The sequence below is a fragment of the Dermacentor silvarum genome, chromosome 10 (genome assembly GCF_013339745.2).
Source record: "Dermacentor silvarum isolate Dsil-2018 chromosome 10, BIME_Dsil_1.4, whole genome shotgun sequence".
Taxonomy (NCBI): domain Eukaryota; kingdom Metazoa; phylum Arthropoda; class Arachnida; order Ixodida; family Ixodidae; genus Dermacentor; species Dermacentor silvarum.
Genome location: NC_051163.1, coordinates 68333738 through 68361000, shown reverse-complemented (window position 1 = coordinate 68361000; position 27263 = coordinate 68333738). Strand labels below are relative to the sequence as shown.

The window sequence follows — 27263 nt, the reverse complement described above, 5'->3', positions numbered from 1 at the left end:
CTTACGTGCAGGTTAAACTGTTTAAGTAAGAGAGGTTCATGTAGTGATTTATTTCAGCGATTCTTTGACTACCAGCAGAGCCTCGTCAAAAACGCGTATCTTCATATGTCGTTTTGCAGATTAGCAAACCAGAGCTTGAAGCGCCACCGCCCGCTTCAAAAATTTATCTTTTTTTTCTACGTCATCCGTTTACACGATGCATTGCTGGCACCATTGAAGAAAACCACCTACCTCACATCTTTGGTTATGTGTGGTAGTGCGATCATCGGGCAGCGCAACGTGGTATACTGCACTCACAAGAATATCTACATCCCATTCTTGCACGTGGCGCTAGAAACCAAATGAGGCAAGTTGAAGAATCGCTACAATGTACATATAGCACATGGATACTTCATCGCCTGTATTGCTAGCGGGATATACGCGCCTCACCCAAAAGAGACAGCGAAAATAAAACACCGATAGGAAAATCTGGGGATTGAGTGACTGCCTGAGTACGGGTGCAAGAGAATCTGCTATGCGTTCCTGCCCATCTTTTTCCGTGTCGCTTGCGAGCACTAGCGCGCGAACGATTCCCTTGCGCAATTACGGAGCCGGGCCATCGTGGTGCGCGAAAGTGGAGGTGTCGCCTTGAGCGAACCCGTATATAACGGCGGCCGTGCCGGTGAGGAGGCACAGACACCGACCTCATCACACAGCCTCTTCTCTCGAGCCCTCAGAGCACCGCGCACCCAGCCACCATGATCAAGGTTCTGGTGGGTACCGACGTTGGCTTGTCGCCTCGTTCGTCTGTATCTTCGTGTCAGTGACAAAGCCTTGTTTATGTACGTTACATTGTGTTACATTTGCGTACTCGTACGAGTTAGTCAGGAACCACGATTTAAGCCGAAGAATGAAGCCGTTTTAATCTAGAAGTGACGATGTGGCGAGGGTCGGTGCACTTTCGAACTCTTTTTCAGATGGAAACCCTGATACTTGGTCGCAGAAATCCGGCAATATTCACTTTCACTCATAGGCGAGGCGAGAACGTAACTGTAAAGAAACAATTTATTTTCCTTTTTCTTTCCTGCAGTAAATGGGCTGGGCAGAAAAGCTTAGCTGGAAGAAGATTTCAAAGTTTACCCAGGAACAAAAAGCATTGGGTCTGTGTATTGCAGTCTCGCCAATGATGGCTATGAGAGAGCAATAGGCGACGTCCTTATGAACTCGTGTCTGCAGGCGCTTTAGAACGTCTTAGCAAAGTATGTGTGTGTGTGTTGTGGATGCACTATACACTGTAAACAAATCAGGATGTCCTGCAGTATCTTATGGCATGACATTGTGGATTTGACCCATTGGTAGTGTTGGAGGTACCACAATATCTACGTTGCGCAAAACAGCTGACTGGTTCAGATTTCGACATAAATTGATGAATTCCGCTTGGTTGAAGGGCTCAGGCTTTAACCTCTCATTTAGATTTGTCTCAGAGCTCTTGCGTGGACATGGTATGATCAACAACGCCTACAATTAAGGCTTCTGGGGACAGATGCTGGCTATAGGGCGAAATTAAGTTTGCTGAAACGGCTACGCCCTCTTCATATAGGTTGGTGAGATCGCAGGAATTTGCTATTTCATTTTTTACAAGAAACTATGGTTTCTTTCCCCAGATCCTCCTCGCCATGCTGGCCTTGTTCGCTGTCTCCTACACTGTGGCAGCACCACAGTACTACGTCGCAGACAGCCTGTACTACGGCTACCCTTACGCCGGCTACTACGGCGCCTACTACCCGCACTACTACTACGGGCGCTAAGCTTAAACCACAACCGGCGCAGCAACAGTTCACGGTGAGCGACGCACAGAATCGCTGTGCCAGACGTAAGCTCATAACATCTGCAATTATTTTAGATAGCCTTATCACTTGCTGTTAGAGGTTCCAGATGGTTTCACTGAACTGTCTCTAAGGGACATTAGCTGGTCTCCAAGAAAAAGGTATCTCTGACCGAGGGAGAAGCACTTTGTGGAAATAAGCATTAGCTGAAAAGCGCTCCCAGCTGGCGTCACAACCGAATCTGTAAGGTTGCTCACATATAATTGAGATAATTCTTGAACTTGTGCATGCTCCAGATAAAGCAGAAACGTCCAGCACAATGATGTAGGCCGTCATGACTGCCGCGTTGTTGGTGATTGCATGCTCAGCGTCGGAGACGGTAATTATGTTCATGATTCCATGTTAAGTTATGCTGAATGGTGAGAGATAGAAGTGCGTGCGTTCGCATTTATAGTGAGCAAATATGAAGTGAAACTATTGCTAAGTCCAGAAATATTCATGTGTGCAAATAGTGATTCCTGAAACTAGCTTGAGTTGTGTACTGTTCCTGATAATTGCTCTAATTTTTCAGGTAATCTCTTCGAAAGCAACTTCACCTGGCTAACTCATTCCACTGTCCACTGCCACTGGCGTCTGTGAAGCACTGCCTCGTCATCTCTGCACGTTCAACTTCTAGCCGCACTTGCTCACTGAGCTGTCCTGCATTCATCGAGAACCCAACGATGTTCGCTGTCCTAACACCAGGCTTTCTTCCTTCTGGAAATATGATTGTGAAATAAAAACCATTTTAACCTGATTTTCAGACTTCTGACTCGCTCATTTGGAATGTGACGAAGTACGACAGCGAAGTTGTTGGATCCGTTTCCTCGTGTTAATGGATAGCGCAAACCAAGTATGAAAAAAATCACTCGAGCCTGGTCGTTTACGCTGTATTCGTAGTATATATTTAGTGGTCTTCGTTTATTTTTTCTATGCCTGAACGAGGACAGACGCTTAGTTGCATTTCCATGCCTCCGCAAAGACTTTAGTTTCGCACGAATGATTGTATCGTTGAAGCTCTTTCGTCGAGAGTGTTTACACGTCCATAAAGACACTCACTGATTGCTGTGAAACGTTCTTCAGCACAGACGATGACAAAACACACACACACAAATAAAAAAAGCAGTCACAAAAGAGATTTACCATTTTTCTGGTTGTGGTGCCCAATCTACGAACCATATCGTATAAATTAGGTCCCTAATTGAAATGTGTCTCTGCTAACATGTACGAAGACAGGTGCCTCTAGTTCAGTAGGCTAGAAAAAATCAAGCTAAAGGAGTTGGAAAGTATTTCTGATTCGGGAATGCAAAATTCGTGAAGGATTTGTGAACAAAGACGCTGGTGTTTGTGTTCTGTTCTTTTCATTTGTGTCCTTGTTTCCTGGGCCCAACCTTTCAAATCATAAGTAGCTCTTCCGCTGTCGATGCGAGAGGTGGGCTGCTGCAGCAGGAGACACCTGCGTCCTTGTAACTGATCCCCAGCTGAAGCGTCCAGCAGCTTTCAGCATTGTTATGACCGGCCTGGAATCCGGCGCTGCACTTCCAGGCAACGCTTGCGGCTCACTTTCCTTTATCGAGCTAAGCCCCGTTCTCATCTTTGAGACAACGTCATCACTTTCCTTGTCTAGTGAGAAGCACCACGTTCCAAGGTGGCGCCGATGGAATTCCAAAACTACGATAAGGCAAACTTGTCTTGTGAAGTACATTTTGTGCACCCTCGCTCAGTATTTTGACAATGGCCAAGGCTTCCTGTCACTCTGGCACCACCATTGTGCCGAGTTGTGAAGTGGGGCCTTCCATTCCATTCCGGAGAGTGGAGATTCCGGCTAATTCCACTCCTTTAAAATCCTTAGAATGCTTATAGTTGGAACATATTCCCACTCCTGGAGTGGATGAGGTGATCAATTTAATTCCTCGAAATCCAGCAAATCAAACACTTTCTTTAAATTGGTTACTGCATGCGCCGTGCGTCCCTAGTAACTAAAACATATATTTAAGTCCTAGCGACGTTTCAAATACTGTTAAACGCTTGTTTTCCGCACAAGAACATTCCAGCTCGCTTTGTGGGCTCTAATCTCTGCAACGCGTTTCGTCTGTAATCTTTCGAGTATCTAATGTTTATTTTTTCGTGATTATTCAATTGTGTTTCCGGCACAAATCTCTGTGCCATTGTGTGGTGAAAACTTTAGGAGAAGCCCTAAAAAGAAGCATAGCGTGAGCACTCGGGCGATGGAGCAAGTGCATATTCTTGGTCGAGTTCATGCTTGGTCAATACAGTACCAATACTTTAGGAACATTACTTCACTAGCACGAGTGCAATGAGTATTTCCGTTTTCATGAAGTGTTTACCACACAAGATATGCACTTCCTTTTCCAATAAACGTTTTAGTTCTACAAAAAAAAAATGCCTCAATCATGAAGTAACAGGTGTGCTCTCGCCCCCCCCCCCCCCCCCCCCCCCCCCCCCTGGCCGCAAACATTAGGCAGCCCCAATTACCGGCTGTTACAAGGAGAATCTGGTTGTACAAACGAATTATCCATGCGTGAAGAATCTTCCAAACTTTGATCACCAGGATGACTGACTTAATTTGTGTGGCTATTTCAGTGCATCGCTAGTTATGTTTCCACATGAACCTCCTTCCCTCCCCCGAGCGAGGCCGTCTGCCCCCCCCCTCCCCCCCCCATTTTCTTTAGCAAAATGGGAGCACCACGCCTCTGGTTCTATTTGAAAACCTTATTGTCTTGCCCGTGAAACAGCGTCAATAAACATTTCTTAGCAGCAAGCGTTACAAGTCACGAATATACCACGTTCAAATAAATTCAGTTCTTGCGATCAAATGATCTCCGCAACATATCAATTTGGGGTGACAGCCTGTCATGCTGTCCCGTCCTCTAAATCCCCTCTCTAGTCCTTACATAGGAACAAGCTAGCGAAGAGACTGAGGAAGGGCTTAGTCAATCTCTAGGCTTCTTCAACATCATAATGAGAAAAAAAGTGTTTAATGATTCAGGATTCCATAAGGGATATTTCCCATCATCTTGTTTATGCGATTTTCCTCTAATTTAGGATTAGGGGCTTTTTTCACACCCAGACGTGACGCTAATTACAGACAGCAGAATGCATCAGTTTTGCTACTAGCCAACAGGTGTCACTCGTACTAGCTCCACACATGTTAAGCGGTTCGCGAGCACATCGCACGCTGCGCTACAGGTAAGGCTTGTGAAATTAGCCAAATATAATTTATTCTAATCGGAAATTTTATTGGTTTTGTAGTCTCGTCTAAAAACAACATTTACTGCTCCTGGACTAAATGCCCATTCTATTCCAACTCATTCCGGAATCTCAGGCTCCAATTCCCTTTCCCGTTTCATATGCTCGACTGGCGCCATCCTTTTCCCCATAACATTCCGGTTGTTAGAAATGTGGAAAGATTCTGGAGTTATTCTAACTCAAAAGCTGCCACTTCGCAACTCTTCCATTTTGCGCAACAACAGGCACACTCTGGGATGACTTGCACAACAGATACAAACCACAATGGGAAAACCAACCTTGCTTGGCATTTTCCTTCGGTTGTCTCCAATATACGCGACATCTTATTTAACCGGCATGACCGAAATGTTAGAAGAACCACTCTAGACACTAAACTGTGCATATAACGTAAATACACGTTGTATCTTTTTTTTTTTTTCGTAAACACGATGCCCGCCTTCGTCGTCATCTCCTGATTCCTGCGGTGAAGACCCACCTCGCCCAGTCGTGGTCGTATGGGCGTGCATCACATAAGTCTGTCACCTGAGCACGTGGGCTGGGCTTGGCACGTGGTGGCTAGTCGACCCGTGCCTAGATCGATACAGGGCATATTAAACTTGAGACAGATCTCAACGGAGTGACTTGCACCGTTATTCGACTAAAAATGTTTACCTCCCTTCCACTCCGTGAAGATGGTCGAACAGCTAAGCTGTGTTAGACCGAGTGTTACATGTGCCTGTGTTGCACGTGATGCAATTGCGTGAACACCCGTAAACACGGAACTACAACATTAACTAACATTATATTGAAACGTAGCGAGGCGAGAAGAGACAACGACATGAGACGCGACTCGACGAGTGTCCAATTTTCTGGTCGAAACCTGCCGAGCCGCCGCCAGGGGCATCGCCTGCAATCACAGACACTGAGTGCCTTCGGCGCGAACGCAGGGACACGCGGACGGCGTCGACAGCAGCTCTGCGCGTTGCGCGTTATCCGAAAGGGCGCGTCGCACAGAAACACCTCTTTACCCATTGCCTCTCCTCCTCGCGCCCAGTGCGGCCTCTCATTGGTCGCCTCCTCCCCCAGCGTGCCTCTCCTCCTCCGCTGGTCACGTGACCTGCGTGACACCGGCGGATGGACGGACGGACGGCGCAGCATCGACCTATACAACAGCTCCGCTGTTAAAAATGGTGGGCATAACGTTAAGCGACTGGATGACAGCAGTGCACATTTTAGAAGTCTTTAGAGGAAACGTTTAGTGAAATGTTCACTTGTTTTCGAGGCAGAAGTAGAGAACACTGTCCGCAAACTATATTAAATAACCACCTACATCACTCTGGCCGTTTCTGCGTCTTATTGGTTATTATTTAATGAACAGCTATCCGTTACAGAAATCTGAAAGAAGGAAGACGATACATTTCTTTTTCTTCAATTGACTTTTATTTTATTTCTTGTAGATCCTGCACGCCCAATAAATAAAGAAATGCACAAGCAGCAACATTTTATAATACCGGCTTATGCGGCTGACTTCGTTAATTGGTCAGGTATTCCGGTGATCTCAGTTTATTGGAATAGCTGCTCCGGTTGTCCGCTTTAGCAGTGCATGATATGGGGTGTTGGGCACGCCCGAATGTAACACACGGGCCATCAGTGATGCGCAAGGCTCGCGTTTATTCCAGACCGCATGGGTTCTTTAAGAGTAAAAAAAAAAATGGAACTGGGAAGTACGTGTATAGCGTAGGGCAGATAACCCGTGCACCATCAGAATTACAGAATAGGTACTAAGGGAAGAGAGGCGCAGTCCAACGAGGGAGAGAGCAAGGAGAGGAAAGGCAGGGAGGTCAGCCAGACAAGCATCAGGTTTGCTACCTTACACTGGGGGTAAGGGAAAGGAGGAATAGAAAGAGGAAAAGAGGAAGAGAGTGAGTACTGAGTACACGTGGGATGATGCACAGGGACACTATTAGCGGTCTCTTAAAGGGACACTAAAGAGAAACAGGAAGTTCAGCTGGAATAAAAGAGGGACCTTCAGGAATGCATGCCGTTTTGGTTGGGTGCAAAAATATGAGTTATTAGCGGAGAAATTCGTAAACAAAGACCAAATATCTCTTCCTCAATTTCTCTCACCTTAGATTTGGCGCTGAAGCAGTGTCGTCACAGATTGCATTGCTGTCAGCGAATCAGAATGCGCCATGATACGTCACCGCTTGCGTAAACGGCCGAGGCGCTGGGCTGGATGCATCATGGCTGCATGCATGGTCGCTGCGTTTGCGTTCGCCGCGATGGATACCGTAGCTGCCGCTGAACCTTGCAACGAAGAGCTCGCCAGGAAAGCAAAACTGCAGTTCAGCGATATTCAGTGAAACGGAGCGCGAAATGATCCTCTGTGCTCGAGCGGTAGGTGTTTCCGCGTGGGATGGCGGTGAGCCGCCGGCCGCGCCGGCGGAATGCAGAGCTTCGTTTTCGTCGATGGGAGGCGAAGCGTCCGGTCCGCCAGGCGACGATGTTCCCGACAGAACAAGCGTAGAAAGTTGTGCACGTACTCGGTATGGTTATTTCGTGGCTTTATTTAATGACATTCAGCACTCACCGAGCCGCCAGTTTGCTGCTGCAGGGGCACCGGTAGGAGGTTTGATGAAGGCCGCATTGAGGGAACAGCTGCTCGAGAAAGGACTGGCCTCTGGGGCACGCCAAGATACTTTCCGAGGGCAAGTTTATACACATAATCCGAGGGCGAGAAATGCAGAGAGCACACCATCGGTTTCTCTGGCTCTTTTGCCGTTTTATCATCGGCAGAGCACTGAGCCATTGCGAACGCCGGGGAGCCGGGGCTCTCTGAGCGACGGCACATGAAAGGACACAATCGAGTCAACACTGCCGCTGCACCTGATCAAGCGCCTTGGGCCATTTATACAGCCTCTCAACACTACACACACGAGGCATTTTCTGGCTGTTTCCCGCGAAGTCAACGTTTTTCGAGCCACGCAACACGCAACCAAACACCGTAGAGCGGAACAGGCGCGCGCGACGATGCATTGACCAAAAACGAAACTACGAAACTATCACGGCCGCATGTATCACCATGCCATTTTTTCTTATTTATTTAATTTTGTGCTAAACTTGTACTTCCTCGCTTAAAACGGTTTAAAAAGTTGGAAATTGCTGTTTATCTACGTTTAAGGTGTATTTTATCTTGCATTTTATTAACAGCGATAAATCGCTCTCGACCAATCGCGACCGGCCTGCGTTTGTAATCTCCGACGTCACATCCCGTAGTGCGGGAATTTCGAAGGGGCGTCAGCACCTATTCTTGAGTTTTTCGCTATTTTCTTGCTTATTAAACATCTGTTTGCAGTAAGAATGGTATGGCTGTGATCGTGAAAGGATAATCTACCAATTAAGCTCAACTTCCGGTTTCTCTTTAGTGTCCCTTTAAACCGGTGCACTTCAGGTAGTGTACTAGTGCCCGAATCGCTTTTCACGCGATAGCGTTAAGGGCCCCGTGTCGCGGAAAATCCGGCGTCAGCGTCGGTATCAGCGTAAGCACTGGCGTCGTTCGCGGAAATAATCAAATCATCTCGAACCACCCCGACTGGGCAGTCCCTTCGCGTGGCGCAAGGCATTAATGAACAAAAATTGAACTTCTCAAAATAAAATCCGTCTGAAAAATCGTAAAGTAGGACTTAACCACAACCTGCAGACGTGATAGCGTCGGATTGTAATTTGAATATACGCGAAAAAAGCCTGATAAGCAGCCAGGGACGTTTGAATGCTATCGCGTTTCACTCTTAAAGGCGAAGCTTAAGCCTCCTCCAAATTTTTGTGCCAGTGAAGAAGGTAGCCGCGGTTCGAGTATCTGACTCAGAGAATGCTCTCGAGTCCAGTCAGTTTAAAGTTGTCCGGGGAGAGAGAAAATTAGGGGGGGGGGTGATGAAATTTGGAAACTTGCAGGCGCAATTTGGAATCAGCTGGAGCAAGACCGTAGTAATTGGGTGTCACTGTTAAGAGGCCTTCGTCCCGCAGTGGATGCAAAAATGGGCTGATGATGATGTCTTTCGAAAACGAGAATAGTTGATAAAACAAAGCCGTTGTTTTGCTTCGAGAAGATTTCCAAGAAGCAGAGGAGCGATGAGTTAACATCACGATTTTAATCAAACGGATTTTCCTCTTTGGCGGCCCATTTGCCTGCAATACATCTTTGGAAGTGTTCCCATTGTGGTTGGAAATGGCCACCCCCAGAGAGCAACTTTTATTACGTGACTAGGTGTAACAGAGACTAGAAGTTGAGTATGTGTTAGGAACGTAGCTATGTATAGTGTGTATAGAAAAAAAACAGATTATTTAGAAGAGTTTTATTCCTAGGCTTTAATGAACCTAGAATCTGGTGCGTGTATGCAACAGCAGGCTGCATGCCCTGCTTGTACAAATAGTGGAACCAGCGCTCTGTGTGTTCGTCTGGGTAATTGCAGCTTTCAGTCTCACATTCATGGAGGTTAACAATCCCTTGTGATCCCTTAAAAACTTCTCGCTTGGAAAGTTAGTACTTGTTCTCCGGGTAAATAATCTTTGAACTCTGCTACGAGTGACTCCAGAGTTAGTGGCACTGTAAAAACAGGAAAGGCGGAGGTGGCGGAGGAGGCTGCCTTAGCACTGGAAATAGCCTCCACGGAGGCCAACGTCATAGTCAGCGACTCCAAGACCACCGTCAAGAACTATGCAAAAGGAAGAATCTCGCCGGAAGCGCTAAGAATTTTAGCCAACTTTCGTGAAGATCGAGATGTTCACATTATATGGGCACCCGCACACTCCTCCCTTCCCGGGAACGAAACAGCGCACAACCTGGTTCGAGAACTGACGGACCGAGCAGGTGACACGCAAATACTGGGAACGGAGAGAGACCAGATGACCAGCTTCACCGAAATAACCAAACACTATAAATTGGAAACAACCTGGCTCGAGAACTGACGGACCGAGCAGGTGACACGCAAATATTGGGAACGGAGAGAGACCGGATGACCAGCTTTACCGAGATCACCAAACACTAAAAATTGGAAACAACCTGGCTCGAGAACTGACGGACGGAGCAGGTGACACGCAAATATTGCGAACGGAGAGAGACCGGAAGCCCAGCTTTACCGAAATAACCAAACCCTATAAATTGGAAACAACCTGGCTCGAGAGCTGACGGACCGAGCAGGTGACACGCAAATATTGGGAACGGAGAGAGACCGGATGACCAGCTTTACCGAGATCACCAAATACTAAAAATTGGAAAGGGCCTGTTTTCCCCCGGCACACTCCTCGCTAAGTAGACGGCAAGCGACGGCATGGCGCTTGTTACAAACAGAAACCTATCCGAACCCGGTGGCCTACCACCGTTACTATCCAGAACTTTACACCGATAGATGCAGATTCTGTCAAGAAATGGCGGACTTACAACAAATGGTTTGGGCTTGTCCTGGGACACCCACGCAGAATAAAACGCACAAGACCAGAGAGCAGTGGGACACCGTGCTGCTCAGCTCTAGACCGGAAGACTAACTTAAGGCAATCCAACAGGCCGAAGATGCTGCCAGAGCCCAAGGGCTCGAGGCCGTCATCTAGGTAGAGAGGCCTAGGCCTCACAAATCTGCTGTACAAAAATAAAGTTTATTCCTCCTCCTCATGTGTTCCAGTGCCCTTGCTGACGAGCAGTCAGTATAACCAATTGTTACAGGTAATTACAAAACTACGCAGCTGAAGCTTGATCATTGATAATGCACTCTACATTCGCCACATTATGAGCATGCCCTTCGGCAAAGATTTCGAACGAATTTGCTTTATTGTGTTCAGGGTGAAGTGTTTTTACGCGCAAGCGTACATGGCTCACCAGTGAAATCGGCGGTGCTACGTTTGAAACCGCGTTGGCTAAAATACGATGGCGCGCGCTGAGAGCGCGGCAAACAACGCCACCCAGAGGAAAGTCTACGTGGCGTTCAGCGTAGCGGGGCAGGAGACAGGAGGCGAAGCGTCGCGGAGAAGGAGGTAGGCGGTGGCGCACTAGGTTGACTTTCTCTGGGAGTTGCTAGGGGTTGCGTGTGCGTTACGGGGGTACTGGGTCCGTCTCGTGGTCGAGTGGTCGAGCGCCGAGCGAGGAGGACGGAGCAGCAACGCAAGCGGCGGCAGGCCAACTACCAGTCGTCCGACCCCGAAGTCGTCGCTAGGCGCCGAGCACGAGCTGAACAAATCCGGCAAAAGGCGCGGGCTTCGCGTGCCCAGGATACTACCGAGGAAAGACTCCCTAGGTGGCTTGCGACAATGCGGGTGTATGGGGGCACGCAGCACGCAAAAAGGTGTGAGTCATCGGCGCACAAAGTCTCTGCCGGGCAGCAGCGAGCGAAGTGTTGTTCGTGCTGTCAATCGCTTCAGTGTAAACTGAGCGGCGAGAACGCACCACGCACAAAGGTATGAGCCGTCAAAGCATTCAACGCAGATCTCTTTCAAGATAGGGTTCGCTCAGCGGCGGAATACGCTTGGGAGCCTACATGCAAGCCAGCGCTTGCATGTAGGCTCCATAGAATACGCAGTTGCTGCTGGTATACAACGCCGCCCCCTCCTTCCCTCCCCGTGGAGTCTAGCGCGCGACGGACGACGGCGCGCTTCCTGCCCGCTTTCCTGCCTTGCACGCACGCGATTGAGCCGCCATCGTCGGCTCATCGTCGCCCGCTTTCACTCGCGCGTGCAGTATACGGCGTGCGAGGACGATGGTATCGCCCTTGCACTTTATACGGAACATCGCGGCGACGGCGAGGGCAGAAATGCGCCTGGAGTAGCGGAAGCAGCGGAAGAATTTTATACTGACCTGTACAGTGCCCAGAGCAGCGAAGCTATTTTCATTCGAAGTAGTGACGAACAGGATACAGAGGCTCCTTCTATAACTAGCGAGGAAGTTAGAAGGGCCTTGAAAGACATGACCAGGGGGAAAGTTGCTGGATAAGATGGAATAACAGTCGATTTATTCAAAGATGGAGAAGATATGGTACCTGAAAAGCTTGCGGCCCTTTATACGCAATTCCTCACGACTTCAAGTGCACCAAAGAGCGGGAAGAACGCCAACATTATACTAATCCATGAGAAGGGAGACGTTAAATAATTGAAGAATTATTGACCCCTTAGCTTGCTTTTAGTATTGTATAAGATATTCACCAAGATAATTGCCAATAGAATCAGGTCAACACTTGACTTCAGCCATCCAAGAGAACAGGCTGGCTTCAGGAATCGATATTCTACGATGAATCATATCCGTCTCATTAAGCAGGTAATCGAGAAATCTGCGGAGTATAATCAACCTCGCTATATGGCTTTCATAGATTACGAAAATGCTTTTAATTCAGTAGAGATACCACCAGTCATAGAGGCATTGCGTAATCAAGGAGTACAGGAGGCATACGTGAATATCTTAGAAAATATCTACAAGGATTCCACAGCTACCTTGGTTCTCCACAAGAAAAGTAGAAAGTTACCTATCAAGAAAGGGGTCAGGCAAGGAGACACAATCTATCCAATGCAATGTTAACCTCCCTGCCTTTCCTCTCTTTTATTTCTCTCTATCTCTCTCTCTGCATGCTTAGAAGAAGTATTCAAGCTCTTAGACTGGGAAGGCTTAGGAGTGAGGATCAACGGCGAATATTTGAGCAACTTTCGGTTCAGCAATTTTCCAACAAGAGTTCAGGATTGCCAGTCAGCCTCTAGAATATGTAAAGGAGTACGTTTATCTAGGTCAATTACTCACAGGGGACCTTGATCACGAGAAAGAAATTCACAGAAGAATAAAATTGGGTTGGGAGTGCATACGACAGGCATGGCCAAATCCTGACTGGGAGCTTACCACTGCCGTCGAAAAGAAAAGTGTGCAATCATTTCATTCTACCGGTGCTAACATATGGGGCAGAAAATTAGAGGTTAACAGAGAAGCTCGAGAACAAGTTCAGCACCGTACGGAGAGCGATTGAAAGAAAAATGTTAGGCCTAACGTTAAGAGACAGGAAGAGAGTGGTGTGGATCAGAGAGCAAACGGGGATAGCCGATATTCTAATTGACATAAAAAAAAAAAAATAGAGCTGAGCAGGCCACGTAATGCGTAGGATGGATAACAGGTGGACCATTAGAGTTACAGAATGGATACCAAGAGAAGGGAACCGCAGTCGAGGATGGCAGAAAACTAGGTAGGGCGATGAAGTTAGGAAATTTGCAGGCGCAAGTTGGAATCAGCTAGCGCAAGGCAGGGATAATTGGAGATCGCAGGGGGAGACCTTCGTCCTGCAGTAGACATAAATAAAGGCTGATGATGATGATGACTTTACGGGTTGAAATAGGTAATGGGTTGTTCCGTTAATTCATACAGGAAACTGGGTTATCTAAGGGAGGCGTGCTCAGCTGTACGCTATTCATAGTCAAAATGAACTCGCTCCGAACATAATTTGCCTTCAGCCATATTTTATTCCGTGTACGTCGACGATGTACAGATAGGTTATAAATCTTGTAACCTTAAGTGTGCGAGCGACATGTTCAAGTAGCCCTGAACAAAGTTTCTAAATGAGCCACATAATATGGCTTTAAATTAAACCCGAATAAAAGTTCGTGTGTTCTATTTACATGAAAGAGGGGCTAGCTAGTAGCAGTTCCTAAAATGAAACCACACGGACAGCACGTGCCAGTAAACACAGAATACAAGTTTTTAGGCACCATTCTAGTCTCTAAACTGACTGTCATTCCCCACATAAAGTATCTTAAAACCAAATTTTTAAAGGCAATAAACATTCTAAAAAATTGTTGCAAACCTCATGGGGCAATGACAGAAAATGTTTTTAAACTTATAGAAAAGCCTCATTCGTTCACACATATACTATGGTGCGATAATGTATCAGTCCGCTGCACCCATTGCTTTAAAGATGATGTATCCTGTCCACCATTTAGGCATCCGCCTGGCAACCGGAGCCTTCAGGACAAGCCCTGTGCAAAGTCTTCATGTGGAGTCAAATGAGTGGTCCCTAAGCCTTCAATGGTTTCATCTAGCCTAATGTAATTTCTGAAAGTAAATTCAGACTGCCAACATCGTCGTTAGCCCATCATAAATGATACTACGTGTGCCACACTTTTCAATAACCGACCTACGACAACAAAACCTTTCTCACTGCAGGTGAGGAAACTCGGCGAAAAATTCGGTGTTCTACTGCTTGTGCACCGTGTAACGCTTCCGGCAAAGCCGTTACCGCCGTGGCAATAGCAACTTATGGAACGTGACACATCGTTCGTTCAGGTCTCGAAGCATACTTCAGAAGTACATATCCGAATACGCTTTCGTGCACTCCAATCAAAATATTCTTGCCCGAAATTCTCTACTGACGCATCAAAGTCACATGCTGGCGTGTGCTGTGCGGCAATCGGTCCATCCTTTTCTGAATCCGGTGACCTTAATCCAGAAGCAAGCATATTTACAGCTGAGGCTTATGCCCTATTGTGTGCAGGGAAGCATATAATGAAAACAAAGCTTCACAAATCTGTTATATTCACTGACTCTTTAAGAGTAGTTAAAGCAATGACGTCTCCTCGTAAACACGAAAACCCTGTGCTCAGTGAGCTCTATTCAGTGCTATGCACAGCATATACATCTAACCAACATGTCACTATATGCTGGGTACCCGGCCACAGAGGTATTGAGGGCAATATGCTTGCAGTTGAAACTGCTGTTTACCTTGCAAGGAAGGGGAACACCTCCTCTATAGCTGTCCCTGCAATGAACTTGAAGCCTTTCCTGTGCGAGAGCCTTAGGAGCTATTGGCAGCACTTACGGGACGCGGAAGCAACAAAAAAAAAAAAAACTTCACGCCATGAAGTCACAGCGAGTACCACCCAGTACGAAAACACCACAAAACGAAGTAATTTTTTGCCGCCTTAGAATTGGCCACACGTGTGGCACACACTCTCACCTGTTTACTGGTAATGAACCTCCTTCGTGTAGTAAATGTGGCAAGACACTGACTGTAATCGATGTTTTAATTGAGTGCAAGGAATTAGAACCTCAAAGAAAAAAAATACTTCCCATTAGCATACAAACAACACGTTCCTCTACACCCAGCAATATTCCTTGGCACAAAACCGTTTTTGACCACAGGACAGCTTTAAAGTTTATTGAAGATGCTTATATATTGCGAGTTATGAGCGCCCTACATTCATAGAGCATCCTCTCTTCAGAGGCTGCTGTTGCGACTGCAGTTTTGCAGAGCACATGTCTCTCAAACCTTGCGTTCAAGGGCACTGTTGAGGCACCGGTGCTACTTTCACGTACATTTTTTATGATATTATCGCTTCAGAACAAACCATTCATGGTCATTGATCACATGTCCAGTCATTGTCATCATTTTAATAGTTATAAATTTTACGCAAATTACAGCGATTGCTTTTAGGCCTATTTACAGCCTTTATATCGTCGAATCTCAAACATTTTTGATCAATCATTGCTACAATGTGACCTAAACCTAATAGAAATGTGGTGCTAGCGCTGGTTGATAGAGCCTAATACCTCAAAAGGCAAATGCACGGTTGTTTCACGCAAAAAAAAAAACTAATATTTTCTTTCAGTATTCCCTTAATTCTACAGCTTTATCACGTGCTAGCTCTTACCGATACCTAGGCGTCCTGATTAACAGTAAACTGGCATGGTCGGAGCATATCTCGAATATTGTAGCGGATACGTCAAGGTCGCTAGGTTACTTAAAAAGAACACTAAAATTAGGAAAATGGTCTACAAAACCTTCCTTAGGAGCCAGCTCGAATATGCTTCTCCCATTGGGAGCCCCTACCAAGATTATTTAATTACCTCTCTCGAGTCGGTCCACATCGTGCTGCCCGATTTATTTCATCAAACTATAATACACGCGTCAGCGCAACCCACATTAAATCATCTCTTGAACTACCCTCTTTAGCAGTACGACGCAGAATCTCACGACTCAGTCTGTTCCATAAGCTATATCACAACTTTTCTCACCTGCATTATGCACTGTTACTGCCACCCACTCGAACTTCTCGCCGTCTGTTCAACTCCAACAGCGTTCAACGCCTTCATGGTTCGACTCTTGCATTCAACAAATCCTTTCTTCCCGCGGCCATTGAAGATTGGAATTGCCTTCCCGAAGCAGTTGCTCTAGAGAGAAAGCCAGAAAAAATCAGGCAGTCCTTAACTACACTCTTTGTTAAATAAGTTTAACTACGCATTTTTTTGTCGCACCATTTTTATGTTACTGGCGTTGTCCAATAGAAGATATTGATTTACATTATGCTTTGTATACTTTGACTTGTATTTTGTTGTCTGGTTGGGTGTCAATCTCTTATAATAAAGTTTCTCTTCGTTTGTTAGCTTATTCCTAATTACTTGCTACATCCCATCCTTGTGTTTTACCTTTTTTGGCCTTGTATTTTCCACTGCTCATTACCGTACTTCATTACGGGTGAACAATAATGACAAAAATCTTGTTTTTTCTTGTGCGCTCTGTACTTGTAACGTAGTTGGTTCTTTGTTGGATAGCATTCGCTCCATTATATGTAATTTCAATACTGCCCCCCCCCCCCCCCTTATGTAAGGCCCTGTTAAGGGTCCTTCAGGCTAAATAAATGATGATGACGGTGATTCTACATCCACCATTCACTGTACATTGCTCTATTTCATAAACAATTCATTGGAAACTTATCACCATGTGTATGGCGCTCTTTGGCCATATCTAAAAACTCACACATCACCATCGTCGGAGCACCCCAAACCCTGCCGCCATGATAAAGGTTCTGGTGGGTATCGACATTGGCTTGTCGCCTCGTTCGTCTGTATCTCCCTGTCAGTAACAATGATTCGTTTCTATATGTTAGATTGTGTTGTATCTGCCGACGGTTACGAGTTAGTCAAGAACCGTGAGTAACTAAGCCGAAGAATCAGCATTTATATGTCTAAAAGTGACAATTTTGGCATATGGTGAGGGTCAGGGCTATTGCGAACACTTTCTCAAATTGAACCCCTGATACTTGTAGTCGATGCCGTCAATTTTCGTTCCCCTTCCTGAGGAAAATTGAAATCTTATTCCCTTCCTTAGGAATACTTGAAAATCTCATTGTCTAGCCCATCAAATAGCATCAATAAGCTTGTCTTAGCTACAAGGGTTACAAGTCACAAATATGCCCTCAATAAGTATGCCCTGTCGTGCCCTCAACAGTGTATTATGATTGCATATGACGTATTCTCTGTGTGTGCACTACTTTTGTGTGGTGATGTGGAGACTAATCCAGGCCCTCCAACAGCATAAATGCTGAAGGGATTGTTGGCAGGGCCAAATAAACTGGCTGAAGAAATGGCTGCACTAAGAGAACATCAGAACAGCTTGGAAAAATCATGTCTGATCTTACTTTGCGCTTTCTTGAAATAGAAAAACGAATTGCCCAGGTCGAATCACTCGAAAAATCAATGAAGATCTTGAAATCTAAACTAACCGATCTGGAAGACCGCAGTAGACGATCAAATTTGGTTATTTTTGGAATGCAGAAAGATCCTAATGAGAAAGACTCGGATTTAAAGCAGAAAGTTCTAAACTTCTTTTCAACAAAACTACAGGTATCCTGCCTATCTGTTGGTAGAATTCACCGCTTAGGCAGACGAGGCAATACTAGACCAATTATACTTCAGTTTCAGGACTATAATGAGAAGCATGAAGTATTTAAGAACGTACACAAGCTTAAAGGGTCAAAAATATCAATTCAACATGATTACTCATGTGAGACATTGCAGAAAAGAAAGTTGTTATGGGCAAGTGCTAAGGGTGATAAACAACAGAGAAAGACTGTTTCGCTCATTAATGATAAACTGCGAGTAAATGGGGAGCTCTTCATTTGGGACGAAGACGCGCAAACCAGAATAAAGGCTCCTTTGTTTCATGGTAATTCTGGAATGGACTGACCAGCACGTTCGTCTAGTAGTCAACTGAAGATTATTAACATAAATGCGCGTAGCGTCGTTAATAAATCAACCGAACTAGAAGCCATCCTATTAGATTATGATCCCCATGTTGCTGTTATCACGGAGACCTGGCTTCGTGACGACATTGATGACGCTGATGTTTTTCCGCCCTCATATCAGGTTTTTCGCCGTGACCGTCCTACTAGAGGCGGCGGCGTGGCTGTCTTGATAAAATATGGCATTCGAGCATCACTGCTACGTCAGATAGAAAATCACGAAAGTCTTACTTTGAAGTTGTTTTGTTCAGGGCGCACTTTATTGTTGTCTGCTGTTTATAGAGCACCGGATGCACCACCTCGATTTCTGAAGGATCTACGCGATCATTTAGAGTCGTTTTCTTGTAAATAAGCAATGATAGTTGGCAATTTTAATTTACCTTCTGTTGACTGGCGCTATCCATTCTCAAATACAGATCGATATTCTGATGTTGGATTCTTGCTTGACAATATGCTAAACCTTGATGTGCGACAAGTAGTAACAGAGCCTACGCGAGTTTGTGATGCGTCCTCTTCAATCTTGTATCTTGATTTTGTTACTAGGACAATTGAAGAATGTACAGTCTCTGTGAATCCTGGTATTTCTGATCATGCAATGGTAATGTTATCATGTAACCTTGAAAAGCCTTGTATTGTTCCCTCCGAAATAGTTTCTGTAAAACATTTTTCTCGTTCCAGGGATGAAAATGTTCTGGATTATCTTGAAATAAAATTCAACAGCTTTCAAGGCTCAGATGTTAATATACTTTGGGATCAATTTAAACAGATATGCACTTACTGTCTTGACAATTTCGTACTAAACAAAACAAAGAAAACAAGAAAATCGAATCCCTGGATGACAAAGAGGTCTTACACCTGAAAAGAAAACTTAAGCGCATTAAAAAATGAGGAGCAGCCGCAACTATAGCTGAAGCCGCTCGAACGGCATTTAATGAGGCGTTGAAACGTTCCAAATGGCATTATTTTCAACATACCCTACCAAATTTTTTAAACGAATTCCCTCAGAAGTTCTGGGACTTCTTAAATCAGAAGAAAAAGTCTGTTGACGAGATACAAATTGATGGTGTTCAAATTGTTGACAAGGAGGCCATTGCGGAACATTTTAACTCGTATTTCCACAGCGTGTTTCCCATCCCTTCTGAAAGAGTCAGTCTTACCCCTGTATCTTGCTCTGATCTCGAAGATATTGCGTCGCTGCAAGGGTATTGTGGCTATGCTTGTTAACCTGAAGACTAAAACATCACCCGGTCCTGATGGGCTTCCGAATGCGTTCCTTCGTCGTTACGCTGAAAGGCTCGCCCCATTCCTTGCATGCATTTTTCGCGCATCGATATCTTCTGCGGATCTACCGGTTGACTGGCGAACGGCGCGTGTGGTGCCCATACACAAGAAAGGTGACACTACGCTGATTTCAAATTATCGTCCTATATCTCTGACTTCTTCATGCTGTCAGATGCTTGAACATGTTATTGCTAATCATGTAATCACGTTTTTAACAGATAACAACGTTCTGTCTTCATTTCAACATGGGTTTAGGAAGGGCTTTTCTACAGTCACACAACTAACCACAGTAATTCACAATTTTGCAAGTGTTATGGACAAGTCTGGCCAAACTGACGTAATTTTTTTTGGACTTTCGAGAAGCCTTCGACCTTGTTTCACATCAAAAGTTAGTTTACAAGGTAAAATACATTGGCTGCCCAACTTTCATAATAAACTGGATTTCCGCATACTTGGCAAACCACGTACAGTCGGTTTCTGTTAATGGTCACCACTCGCATCGTTTGCCAGTTACTTCCGGGGTACCACAAGGTAGCGTACTGGGACCACTCGTTTTTTATTTTTATTAATGATATTGTTAACGTTGTTACTGAACCAGTACAAGTTCGTTTATTTGCGGATGACTGCATTTTGTTTCATGGAGATTGCTTGCCGAGAGGATAAGGAACTTTTGAGTACTAACTTTCACAGCATTTATTCATGGTGTAAACAATGGGACATGCAGCTGAATGAAGAAAAAACAGTATGCATGCAAATAACCAAGAAAATACATAGGTGGAAGTTTCTCAATAATCTTCCTACTCATCATCTCGTTGAAGTGAATGAATATAAATATGTAGGTGTGGCAATAACTAACAACCTAAGTTGGAATTCACAAATCTCTAATGTATGTGCTGCCTCATTTCGTAAACTTTGTATTCTGCGTCATAAACTAAAACAAGCGCCCACGCAAACTAAACTTCATGCATACAAATCACTCATTCGGCCGAAATTGGAATACGCACGCACAGTCTGGGATCCACATAATAAACACAGTATTAATGCACCAGAACTGATTCAGCGGAAAGCAGTTAGGTTTATTTTTTTTAAGTACCGTATAAGCGACTCACCAACAATTATCATGCGCAATCAAGGCATGCAGACATTTACACAACTACAGCGGAAAATTACAAGGCTTAAATTTCTTTTCCTCCTCAAAAATAACAAACTCTCCATCGATCCCGCTCCATATGTACGCACATTAACTACAAGAGTAACCAGACATCACCACTCTGAATCTTTGACTCCCTATCAAACAAGAACTAACTTTTAAATTTTCCTTTTTCCCCCGTACTATTGAAGAATGGAACGCAGTACCATTATCATTGCTAAACAGCACTGACTTAATAGGCCTGATCAATTTTTAATCTGTTGAAATCACAACAGAGATGTGAGCGTTTTGGTTTGTTTTCTTTTTAATGAATGTATGTTTGTATTGTATTATAATTCTGAATGCTCTGTCGCAATTTTACCCCTCCTGCTTGGGCCTGCAGTATTTTGTAAATAAATAAATAAATAAATAAATAAATAAATAAATAAATAAATAAATAAATAAATATTGCGTTATTGCAAAATAAATTCTGGTTTTCCGTTCGAAATATCTACATGGCATGCCACATTGCGCTGACAGCCTGTCATGCGATCCAATGTTCTGAATTCCCTCGCATGGGAGAAAGCGGAGTGGCAGAGGATGGGCTCATTCACTCTTTAGGTTTTTTCACCATCATAATGAAAAAAAAAGTCTTGAATGATTAGGGTTTTCATATGCAAAATTTCGATTCGTCGTGGTTATGCGATATTTGTTCAATGTAGGATTAGGCTTGTTTTCGTTTTCCATCCAGACATGATGCTAATTCCGAACTGCAGAATGTACCAATTTAACAAATTCTAGCCTACAGGTGTCACTCGTACTAGCTGCCCACGTGTTACGAGCTTCACGAGCACAGCGCGCACTGTGATAGAGGTAAGGGTTTCCCTGTTAAAAAATTCACAACTTCCAAAATCTGCAATTCTTCGGAAACTATTTGTGTTCAAGCAAAGCAAAGTGAAAAATAATTTTACACTGTTGTGTGTGTGTCACACATACAGCTGGATTATTATGTCACTTTGATGACGAACATAGCAGCTAAATGCATATAATATGCTTTGCAAGACAATCTTTTGTTTCACTTGTAGTGGAATTTTAAAGAGCACAATTTTATTTAACACACCTTTCTAACAACCTGTTATTGCTTGTGGATACTCGACAGTGTGCGAAAAATCATGGCGTGCGTTTCAAACAACCGGGCACTCGTGCAGGGAGCAACCATTCGAGAAGTCGTTCTTGGCGTTCGTCTTTTCGTCGTAAGCATGCTCTCGCTAATTAGAATCATTCCGCACGTCTAAAGGTTGCTGTCTTTAACTGCAGTTCAACCTTATAGCGCAGAAAATTTTCCCGGGTTTCAGAAACATAGGAGAATTAATACCGCGCTGTATTCTCCCATGGGTACATGTTGAAACAGCCATGATAGAGCAGAATTTGAGGGATGCATTTAATAAGTTAACCACATCCTATTTATTCTATTTGTAAATTTTACTGGTTTTGTAGTCTTTCATAAAAAGAGTATTTACTGCTCCGGGACTACCTGCTCATTCTATTCAAACTACAGTCCGGAATCTCGGGCTGCCATTCGCTTCCCCGTTTTATCTGCCTGACTGGCGCCATAATTCCATCCCCATTCCATTCCGGCTTTTAAAAATGTGGAATGCTTCCGCAATGATTCCAACTACAACGTTGCCACTGTGCAACTCATCCATTGTGCGCACGGACAGGCCCACCCTGTCATGACTTGGACAACAGACTTGTACGAACCGGCAGAGGAAACCAACCAGAGGAAACCAGGCTCATCTCGACCGGTCGTGGTCATATCACCGTGAATCAATGTCTGTCACCTGAGCACATGGGCTGCGCTTGGCACGTGTGTGCTCTTCGACCTGAGCCCCAGCTGCAGGTAGTAATGCAGGGCCGATATTTCGTAGCGATGCCTTTTCCCGACGCCAATGCCTTTTCCTGATGCCTTTCTGAGCCTTTCACGTTCGTGAGTGACCGCTTTCGAGACTCAACCCGGGGCAAAGCGTCACTTTCCCACACCACCCACTCACGAACCCGAAAAGCGCCGAAAGGCCCTGTCGTCGGGAAAAGGCATCGCTTCAAAATGCCGGCTCTTGGCATGTTAACCCTGAGACGGGTTCAATGAACTGGCTGGAAGCGTCATGCGATGGAAAAAGAACGATGGGCATAACGGTAAAAGTACAGTGCCTAGAATAAGTATATTTTAGGCACTGTAGTACAAGACAAGAAGACAGTGGTGCAGATTAGAAAGTCAGCGGGAGTTGTTTCAGCCATAAGTGAGCCGTTGGCAAGGCGTTTCGGAGCCGTACAACATGGAACATTGCGCGGAGACTATAATGAATAACCATCAACATCACTCTGGCCGTTTCCGCATTTTAGACGTTAATATTTCACGAATATTTGTCCCTTTGAGAAAGCGGGAAGAAAAAAGACGAAGCATTTGCTTTCTTGCAATTGCCTTTTATTTTAATGTGGGTATATCCTGCACACCGAATAAAAAAATTGTCGCAGTTTCACCCGAAAGGCGAAGCATCAATTGCGATAGCAAATTAGTAGAGAGCTATACGGAGTAAGGATAGCAGTTTTATCAGCTGTATAAACTTGGACATGCAGCAGCACCAGCAACACGCAGAACTTTTGTCGACGCCGTCGGCGTTTTTGCCCGCGTTCGCACTGAACGCGCGCGGCGTTTTTATATAAATATGCATTTGGTGCCGCAGCTAAACGTCGCCTCCCCTCCCTCTCTCCCTCCCGTCCCCCCACAGCCTTTCGCGCGACGGAAAAAGTCGCGTTTGCCCTCTATATATGAAAAGGAGGAAAGAGACGCTTAATTCTGCAGCCCTTCAGGGAGCAGGGCGACGCGTTTGCTCTTCGACGTGCGTTCGCTCCCCGTGAAAGCGTGCGTGCCTCGCGCCCTTTCACTCGCACATACAGCGTCCGGAGCGCGGCGACGATTTCATCGCCGTTGACGTCATACGGAACCTCACGGCGACGGCGACGACGACGGCGACGCCGATGACAGAAATCCGCTTTGGAGTGTCCATATAATTGCTATCGCAATAATAAATACGCAAGCAGCCACAGCAACATTTGCCTGTCGTGTGTAGTAAAGGGTGCTGCGGCTGGCTTCGTGAATTGATCAGGTCTTCCGGTGATCTCAGTTAATTGGGAGAGCTATTCCAGTCGTCCGCTGTAGCAGTTCATGCTACGGGGTGTTGTGTACGCCCGAATGCGACACACGGGCAATTAGTCATGCGCAGGGCTCAGGTTGAGTCCAGACCACATGGTTGCTTTGAGAGACGAAAATGAAGCTAGGCAGGCCATGTGTGGCGTAAGGGCAGATAACCTGTGGTCTATCAGCGGCACAGAAGTGGTCACGAGGGAAGAGAAGCCTGGTCGAGCACGGCAGAGAATTAGGTTGTGTAATTTCGTAAGCAATTTTTTGGCGCAACTCGGAGTCAGCTAGCTCAAGACGGGGGTAATTCTAGATCGGTGGGAGAGGCCCTCGCCATGTAGCTGAATTATAAAAAATAGGCTGATGATGATGTCTTTCAAAAACGAGAATATATTGAGACGCACCGCGGGACGGCGCTCGCAAAGGTTGGCGCCATGAAGCGCGTAAGCTGCACGCTCTTCGATGATCACCATCATCTGGCCTGCCATTAAAGAAAAGCGTCTATTCTGCAAGACTCCGTCTTCAATCTACGTTAGATTTTCCTGGTGGAGGTGCGGGGTACATGCTACCACTCCCGGATCGAACCCCGTCTGCAAGCGCAGTACGAAGTCCGGTCGAGCTGACTCCTGTTCACGTGCGGACAAGCCGTCGACTTCAAGGACTGCCACCTGAGCACGAGCCTCTACCCAACCGAGTCAGAAGGATAAGTACATCAGTTCCGTGTTTCTCCTAAACCGCATTGACCGAGGTCGTCCTTAACCAGCCGCGAATCCCCAAATCCTTCCACGGGGACACCTTCGAGGATGTTGAGGACTGGCTCGATCACTTTGAGCGTGTCGCAGAATTGGGAGCGCAAGCGCGCAACGCCTGCTTTGCTCTCGAGGACTATGCAAGGACATAGTTTGAGAACCGTGAGGCGGCCCTATCAATATGGGACGAATTCCGACAGCAGCTAAGGGCAGATTCCGTGAGCCCCGTTCACCGTCAGCCGCCCGAAACAGGTCTTCCTGCCCCCTCTACATGCCGAGCGCAGCAAGGCGTCGCTCACCCAGCCCTGCTTCCCAGGAAAACTGAGGCCAGTGACCTGCGGAGGTGAGGTCGCTGACGTTGCAAACGCTGAAGATCCTCCACTACGACGGCCGCGATATGACGCAATTGAGGCGCAGAGAAAGTAGTGTAGTTCGGTGTCTGTATCTTGCGACGTACCAGTTACCATAGACGACTACGAAGTCACGGCGTTAATCGACACGGGTGCGGACACGTCTGTCATCAGCCAGAATCTCGCGCGTATGCTGAACAAAGTTTCGACGCAATGGGCCGGAACTCAGATTCGTACTGCAGGAGGGCACCTCATAACTCCAATGGACCGGTGCACGGCACGAGTCAACATTTGGGGCTTCACGTATATCGGCGACTTCATCATTCTTCCTGAAGTTACAAAGGCCTTATACTCGGCATGAATTTCCTCAGGCGGACGGTGCCATCATCGACCTGCAAGAGTCTAGAGTCAGCTTCGCTACTACGCAAGCCATAGCGAACAGTAGTGACAACGACCGTGACATCGCGATTCGCGTAGCCGACGATCACGTCATGTTGCCACCCAAGAGCAGCGTGCTTACCCTTGTCCAATGCGACATGGAGGACGACGAAGAAGGAATTGCTGAGGCAAACATCCCCCTGCTTCTTGAGCGCCACATTTGCATAGCCAGAGGGCTTCTTCAGGTCCGAAACAAATGTTCAGTCGTCTTGCTAACAGACTTTTGCAACAAGTATCCGCATGTACCACGAGGAACGACAATCGCAATTCTTCGCGAAATCATTGATGTTACCGACATTGGCACATTGGAAATCGCATCTTCCCAGTAATCTCAGTTACTCAGCCTAAAACAACGGATTCACGTTAACACTGCATGCTCTGCCAGACCATCAGAAAGACCGTCTACTGAGTTTCGTGAATGAATTTGCCGACTGTTTTTCAACGTCGTCCAAAGTACTACGCACGTACATCACAACGCACCGCATTATTAAGGACGAATCCGCACGTCCTGTTCGCCAGCATTATTACAGAGTGTCTCCAGTGGGAAGGGAAGCGATCAAGCAGCAGGTGAAAGAGATGCTCCAAGACGACGTGATCCAACCCTGCACAAGCCCGTGGGCCTCCCTTGTAGTGTTAGAAAGAAAGACACTACGCTTCTGTGTAAATTACAGAAAGTTGAACCGTGTCACCAAGCGCGATGTTTATCCATTGCCACGCATCGACGACGCATTGGATCGTCTACAACATACCAAGTTTTTTTTCTTCGTTGGATCTTAAATCCGGGTATTGGCAAATCGAGGTTGATGAACAGGATCGTGAAAAAAACAGCGTTTGTGACACCTGAAGGGCTTTATGAGTTCAAGGTTCTCCCCTTCGGTCTCTGTTCCACACCTGCCACCTTTCAGCGGATGATGGATACCGTGCTTGCTGAACTCAAATGGCAAACCTGACTCGTATACTTGGACGACGTCGTCGTGTTCTCGAGCACGTTTGACTAACATCACGCACAACTCGAGAGCGTCCTCGCTGCGATCCGTACTGCCGACCTCACCATCAAGCCTGAAAATGCTACTTCAGGATCCAAGAGCTGAAATTTCTTGCACATGTCGTTGGTTCTAAAGGCGTCCGACCAGACCGCGACAAGTTAGCTGCTGTCGCCGAGTTTTCACTACCCGCAGACAAGAAGGCTGTCCAACGCTTCCTTGCTTTGTGCGCCTATTATAGACGCTTCGTCGAGGGATTCTCGAGAATTGCTGAACCACACGGCTTACACGCGACGATGAGCCTTTCATTTGGGTGGACGAGCAGCAGCAGTCGTTCAATTAATTTCGCCAGCGCTTGCAAGCTGCCCCAATACTTGCTCATTTCGACGAAGACGCTGACAGGGAAATTCATACTGGCGCCAGCAATGCGGGTATCGGCGCAGTTCTTGTGCAGTGGCAAGATGATGCGGAACGTACTATTGCTTATGCAAGCTGCAGTCTCACCAATGGATGGATGGATGAATAACTTTATTAGTGTCCTTTAGGGCGCGTGCTAGCGCGCAGCGGGCCGCTCCCACGTCGGGACAGAAAGGCCGAGCCTCTCCGCCGCGTCGCGGGCCCGTTGGACAGCCCATAACTGTTCTTCGAGGTTGGGGCTGCGTAGAACCGCATCCCAACGTGAAGAACTGTTGCTTTCATCGCCGCGTAACGCGGGACACCGCCAGAGCATGTGAGGTAAGCTCGCTAAGTCATTGCATAGTGCACATGTGTTTGTTGTCTGAATTTCGGGGTACATTTTGTGAAGAAGTAGGGGGTTTGGGTATGCCCCCGTCTGTAGAAGCCTTAGTGTTAAAGCCTGAGGTCTATTGAGTTTACAATGCGGGAGGGGGTAGATCCTACGAGCCAAGTAAAAATGCTTAGTAATTTCGTTGTACGAGAGAGGAGAGTCCCGATAGTCAGTACCCCCAACGTCATGCTGCCCGGTGGTACTCGTAGCTACGCGGTTGATAAT

The 27263-nt window shown here is 46.1% G+C and overlaps 1 long non-coding RNA gene across 2 annotated transcripts in view; it reads left to right on the top strand.

Annotated features, from left to right (window-relative positions):
* Positions 1 to 653: 653 nt before the first annotated feature.
* LOC119431049 (uncharacterized) overlaps positions 654 to 27263 on the top strand; it is a 34012-nt gene continuing 7402 nt past the window's right edge. Inside the window, exons 1-3 of one of the 2 annotated variants that reach the window (XR_007463822.1) lie at positions 654 to 752; positions 1644 to 1821; positions 2377 to 2526. This is a non-coding gene — a long non-coding RNA (uncharacterized LOC119431049). Of the gene's footprint in view, positions 753 to 1643; positions 1822 to 2376; positions 2527 to 27263 lie in introns of those variants that run through there. The other variant, XR_007463823.1, reaches the window with a different exon arrangement.